The 6,399-nt window shown below is 44.0% G+C and overlaps 1 protein-coding gene across 3 annotated transcripts in view; it reads left to right on the top strand.

Annotated features, from left to right (window-relative positions):
- Positions 1–597: 597 nt before the first annotated feature.
- MYO16 (myosin XVI) overlaps positions 598–6,399 on the top strand; it is a 407,211-nt gene continuing 401,409 nt past the window's right edge. Inside the window, exons 1-2 of one of the 3 annotated variants that reach the window (XM_068927518.1) lie at positions 985–1,047; positions 3,293–3,352. The gene's annotated coding sequence lies outside the window, so the exon portion shown is untranslated. Of the gene's footprint in view, positions 1,048–3,292; positions 3,353–6,399 lie in introns of all 3 variants that reach the window. The other 2 variants (XM_068927513.1, XM_068927524.1) reach the window with 2 other exon arrangements.

Genomic DNA, 6,399 nt, shown 5'->3' with positions numbered 1-6,399 from the left:
GAAGACTTTTCCCATCACGAGGGACTTGTGGTTTTGCCACCTTTAGGTTTTTTTGCAAGATTTCCATCTACACTGCCAGCAAGCGCAGCACTCAAGCAGCAGGGCGTGAGCAAGCTGCTTATAGTACTGGGACAGAAATAGACACATCCAAGCTGCCATTTATTCCGTAACTACGAACCTTGTAAGAAGTGTTGTTTTGGCCTCCATCTCACAGGGTGACAATTATGACATTCTCAGTGTTTCCCTTTTGTTTGGAATTACGTGCCAGCAGGGAATCAAGTGGGTCTTTGTTGTGCAGAACTACATGCGGGCTACTCCTATCTAAACAGTCTCCCTGCCCTCTTCCTTCAGCCGGTTTATCGAAAGAGACGGGCAGACAATGAAGTTTCTAATAATAATAATAATAATAACAATAAAAGCAACAGCTCTTCCTTGCTCGTCCCGCAGGGCTGGGTGAACCCGGAGCACAGCGGGCGCGTGCTGGAAAGGGAGGAAAAGGGATAAGAGAGGGGCTCGGCGGTGCGCGGGGGTGGGCGGTGCGCGGCGACGGCGGGGGCCGGCAGCGCCGAGCCGACGTGCCACCCCCGGGAGGGCCGCCCGCCCGGCCGCCGCTCCGCCGCTGTCGGGGCACCCCGGCAGCAGCAGCAGCAGCAGCGGCGGCAGCAGCAGCAGCTGGACGTTTTCGGGAGGAAGCGGGCAGAAGGCGTGTGCGAGTGGGAGGGAGGAGTGTCGGGTGGGGGCAGGCAGGCAGGCAGAGGGGGGGCGGCACGGAGAGGGGCTGGGCGCACCGTGCCTGAAAAAAAAAAAAGAAAAAAGAAAAAGAGCGAGAGAAAGTGAAAGTGTGCCCCGGTGCGGGAGCGCGGCCGCGGTGCGGGAGCGCGGCCCCGAGACGCGGGGCGGTGTCGAGCCGCCCCGCCGCCGTCGCCCCGCCTCGTCTCTCCGTGCCGTGCCGTGCCGTGCCGTGCCTCGCAGCAGGCTGCCCGAAATCGGCGGAGCGGCCAGTTTCTGCCGTCCGGAGGCTGCCGGTGGAGCCGCGTCCCCGCAGAGGTAAGTGGCGCTCCGCGCCGCGCCGCGCCGCCCCCCCGCGGAGGTGCCGCCGTCGGGGCGGCGGCCGCTGCCTGCCCGCACCCCCAGCAGGCGCGCCCCGCGGAGGGTTTGCGCCGCCAGTTTGCCAACCTTGGAAGCAGGTTGTGGTGTTTTGGGGGAGGGTTTGAGGGTTTTATTTTATTTTTTTATTTGTGTGTGTGTGTGTGTGTGTATGTGTGTGTGCACTTGCCCTGGTGAGAGCTGCCCGGGGAAAGGTAGAAGCCCGGTGCTGGGCTTGCGGAGTGAGTGAGGGAGATCCAGTGAGGATATCACTTAAATAATCGCTCAGCTGAGTCCTCTCTTATTGTGTGCGGAGGTGAGAAAACTAATCTAGGCTCTGTTTCTTGGATTTGCTAAAGCGCTTTTCCTTAAATCAGCCCGTTTCTTGGCATGCTATTGCACTTTGGCCAAACCCCCCGCTTGGGTGGAGTGGCTGTTGCAAGCTTGCTGTGGCACCAGTGTAAATCAGGGCTGGCAGGGAACTGGATGGGAATTTTCTGATGAACATTTTTTTTCATTGATAGTGTCAGTCAGTTAAATCCCTGTGTTCTGTGGAAGCGTATCTTCCAAAAAGGTAGAAGAAGGGTTTAAAGGGATGCTATATAGCAGGCTAGTTTCCACCAGCCTTCCTCAGGTGCCTGCTGAGCACTCCCTCTGTGCTCATCATGTCAGGCTGGGGGCCTCCATGGGCTCACTTTTTTAATGAGGAGTTGGGATCTTGTAGGTATGTGCAGGACAAGACCAGAGTGCTGCCTCCAAAGGGCTGGGATTGCTGGCCTTGGGAGCCTGCTGGCCTCAGAGGCTTCTTCTAGGGGAAACTGCCTTTTCCTTCTCTCCAAGAAGACACTTGCGTAGCGTGCCAGAATCATACTGTTTCTTTCAGCGTGAGGGGGACTTAAAAACTTGAAATTCTTATTCCAACTTGAAAACTCGAATATCAGTCCTGCAAAACAGAAGTGTTTTCTTTGGAGCAGTGCAGGGGCCTGGATGTGATCTCAGACCAGGGTCTCCTGCCTTGGTTTGCTTTTAGCTAGAGGCTCAGGCAGATCTTGGTTTCTTGTCTTCTTTTCCCCCATTATTCTCCTGTAGAGCCTTGGCAAGACTCATTATTATCAGTATGTTATACCAAGAAAAAGTGGGCAGTGCTGAAGCAGTAGCTTTTTAGGCAATGCTTTACTTTAGATATGACTTTGTGGGTGTAAAGTCATTCTCTTTTGCTGAGAATAGATCACAGTGTCTGTGTTTGAGAAATATATTTTTATGTGTGTGTATGTGCATGTCGGTATGTATGGTATGTTCAGAGTGATGGGACAAGTTCTCTCGACTGGACTATTGTCATGGAGCAGTGGGGACGTCACTAAGAGAATCAGGGAAGACGAGGATTAGGTTGGTGGAGTAGAGCTATGAACCATTGCCATGATTTTCTGTTTTAGTAGCACTCAGAAATCCCAGCCGTAAATCACATTATACAAAGAGGAAAGCCGGTCCTTGGCCTCAAAAGATATAACATAGGTACAGCAAACAATTTTTTAAGAGGAAGGAACAAAGAGGAAATGCTTTGGCTAGTATTGCACAGGTTAGGCCAGAACCAAAAGTTTACTCCCTGAAATATATGCTTTATACTTTCTGTCTCTGTAATAGTACTTTTTTATTGTGAAGTGATTCTTGACTGTGGAATAATTTTGCAAATAGTGGCAATAATGTTTAAATATGCAGAACATGTATTTAATATGAAAAATGGATAAATGATCTAAGTCTTCTGACTGGAGGGTATGGTATACAACTTCATTTGAATAAATCTGCCTAGCGTATAGTTTTAAATTGTACAGTAGAAATTCAATGGAGCTTGAATTGTTTGAGATTTATAGTACTTGTTGAGGCAACTCACCATCATGAGGCAGTAGTTTATTGTGTTACTTTGAAATCACTCTTGCATTTTATTCTAGCATGATGTTACTTTAAGTAGTACCACTATTTCAAACCAGCATAATGAGATGAAAAGCATTTGGCATGCACTCCTGTAAAACACTTTAGTGCTAAATTCAGATCTTTGTTTGAGGCTATCTATAAAATACCATGCTTATGTAGGATGTCATTCCAAGGAAAATACACATCTAGGTTAAAATCTAGGTTAAAGCTGTCTTAAAACATTTTTCTCAGAAAATGACAGTCAAAGTGACCACTTTTGACTGCTTTTCTTTTTTAGGGTGGGGAATGGTTTCTTAGCTTGGGGATGGAAAGTCTGGCATGGGATCATGATCGATAGGTAAGTGGTCATAATAAATAAGGCACTTCAATGCCTTATTAGACTTGAACAAGGGCCTCTTTTATTTGACCTGGTTGTCCTAACTAACAGATTATATCAGCGTTATTCACATTTGTTTGTTTCACAGGAAGATGTGCTGAAATACACAGTTTGAATAAGTATGTATACACACAAACTAATTCTAGTTCAGTTCCGCTCCGTAACAGAATATATTCTTCAAACCTGCATCTTTTATTGAAATTTTCGTGAACATGATGAATGTTTATTTTTTTGTCTAGTGCTATACAAAGTGTCAAGCTAGAGAAATTCTCTGCCTAAAAAAACAAACCAAAGCAAACAAGAAACCCCGCCAAACAGTACGATCTGCAACCATTTTGTAATGGACAGTTAGTACTATCTCAGGTTAAGATTGCATCTTGGAGCTTGCTATTCTCTTTCAGGTCATAGCCTCGCAAACCTTACTTGTATATTCTCTGTGTTTTTTCCACTTCATCCTCTGCCTGCTATTAGCTGTTATTAACATGATTGTAGCTAATGATTGTAGCTAATTAATATAGGAGAATGTTGTAATCCTACACAAAATTAGCAATAATTGGGGATGCAGTTGATAATGTCTGGGAATATCATGTTGTCACATGTTGTCAGCAATAACAGCTGCTGGAGATACGTGCCATTTTGTGGACCAGGCCTGCTGGTTTAAGAACCTGCCAGTTTCACATAAAATGCAGTTTATTGCATCTTTCCAAAAAAGAAGACAAATATTTCTTGGAACAGTAAGATGAAAGAACATTCCTGGTAAACAGCTAGCTCTAGCCTTTGCACCTATATTTGTTAATTTTGCCTAAGGTGTGTTTAATGTGCTGCCAAGCCTGGCTGTTAATTCATTTAGCTTCTTAGAGACGTGTCGCGAAAGCCAAATAAGCATCAAGATATGTATTTTTTGCTGCTCACACAGCCTTTTTGTGGAGTAAATACTAACACACAGTAGTCTGACTCATGCCTGTAAGTGTGTATGTTCCTGGCCGCTCTTATTATATATACAGAAAAGGAGAGTTGGATTATGGGTTTTGATTTTGTTGTTATTATTCCTTCTTGACAACTATTTTCACTTTAACATACCAGTTTGCTATCCCTAATTCCTGGAACTTTTGATGTGAATATTAATGAAGTTTGGCCAGGGAATGTTTTTTTCTCTTCCTTAAAATATGTGAGAACTTAAAAGCTCTGTAGTGTAACTTTGGAAATCTTAGTTCCTCTTGGAATTGGACAAAACGGGGAAATTAAAAGCTGTGCAATTGGAATAGTACAGTAACTAACCTGAAATGTAAGACTGGATGCAGATCCTGATTGTGGTGGAGCTGGTTCACGTTTACAGCTTGGACTCTTGGGATGTAGCTGATACCTTTGGTCATTGTGTTACTGCACTGTCTTTTCCTAAAAATTACGTCTGAGAAGAGCTTTTATTTCAGGAAACACTGTTTTTAGTAAGAAGATCTCTGGTATTAATGAAATTTTGAATAGAAAAGGTTAGGTGTATGTACTTGAAAAGAATTCCGGGGTTGTTGTAAGTTGCTGTAGGAGAAAAATAGTATTAAAAAGTCATTCACTCGGCTACATGAATTCTCACAGCTGTAGGAAGAGCACGATTGTACTTTATTTCTAATGGATATGGCAAATACTGTATGTTTCTGTTGGGTTTATTTCCATGATATTAAACAAAAAAAGATGTTAGAAGGAAGACTAAAAGGAGATTAAACAATTTCAGCAATTAGGCATCACAGGTAAGTGTCTTCAGGGTCGTTGGAATAACAGTGGTTTGGGGTCATGTATAGAGAAGTAGCTGGTTGTTTCCCACCAGGCTAAACGTCGTTTGTTCCTCTCTGGAATAGGTGTGCGTATGTGTGGAAAAGGTATCAAATATTCACTTTAGTGCCCTCAGAAAGACGGAGGAGTGTGTATACTGTCAGTAGTGTGAGGCTGACACCTATGCTGAGTCAGAGATGGGGTACTGTGGTCAGCTAGCCAATTCTTCTGGTGCTTCTGGGCATCAGCTGCTCTGATCTAAGCTATTGTGAGAGAGAATAAGTTTGAGGGAGGAAATACAAATTGTTCCAATTTGTATTTGCAGCTTAAAGGTATTTAGTTTTGAATGTATTCTGGGGGTCACTTTAAGCTTTATTTTCTCCTCTGAAAATGATGAGATGCCTATGGCACACCTGGGCTTGTCACATGAATATGTCTGGCAATGAGGTGTTGCTGTTCAAAGATTTGTCTAAAAGTAATTGGGGTGTGGGATTTCGGTCGTACTGAGATGCTGGAAGCTAGCTGTGTCCCAGAAGCGTGTGTGCAGGGACACCCTGTAGGGATCTGAGGTATGTTGTACCCGTGACACAGCAGGACCACACTGGACAGTAAAATCCAGGTGACTGAGAGATAATACTTATGATCCAGAAAACACATAGTTTTATGATGGTCAATGTCAAAACAGAAGTGAGGCACTCAATACAAGAAAACTCTTTTGTTACATGCAGAAATATCCAGTAGACTAGTGAAAAGTTTTTTAAAAAGTGTTTCCTTCTGATATCTAAAAATCTGTGTATCTGCTTTTCTGAGATCACAGATGATTTCACTTAGAGACTAGAATAAGGTACCAAATGCCAAATGTTTGGAAAGACTTTCTGAAGGCTGCAGGAAGTGTCAGTATAGTTGGGTTGGTTTTTTTTTTTTTTTTTGGAAGAAGTATATATGTCTCAGATAAGCAGACTGTAAAGGAATTATAACTGTTCCTGTTTGTATTGCAGTAGTTTACTATGGATCAATTCTCAATTGAGATGCCTTTGTGCCAGGTGCAGTTTTATTAGGTGTAATAAAACAAAAGCATCTCTCCCAGTAAATTTACCTTCTCAGAGTTTGGGAAATGGTGTGTAGGAGGAAAGAGGAGGGAGGACCACACAGTGCTGATAGTTTTATATTTTTATGGTGGTCAGCAGCTAAATCCCATCCTAGAAGCTTAACCTAAACATATGCCTAGACTCCCTATATAATCA

The sequence above is a fragment of the Struthio camelus genome, chromosome 1 (genome assembly GCF_040807025.1).
Source record: "Struthio camelus isolate bStrCam1 chromosome 1, bStrCam1.hap1, whole genome shotgun sequence".
Lineage (NCBI taxonomy): Eukaryota > Metazoa > Chordata > Aves > Struthioniformes > Struthionidae > Struthio > Struthio camelus.
Note: the sequence above shows the minus strand (reverse complement) of the source record. Positions and strands in the feature narration are given on the sequence as shown.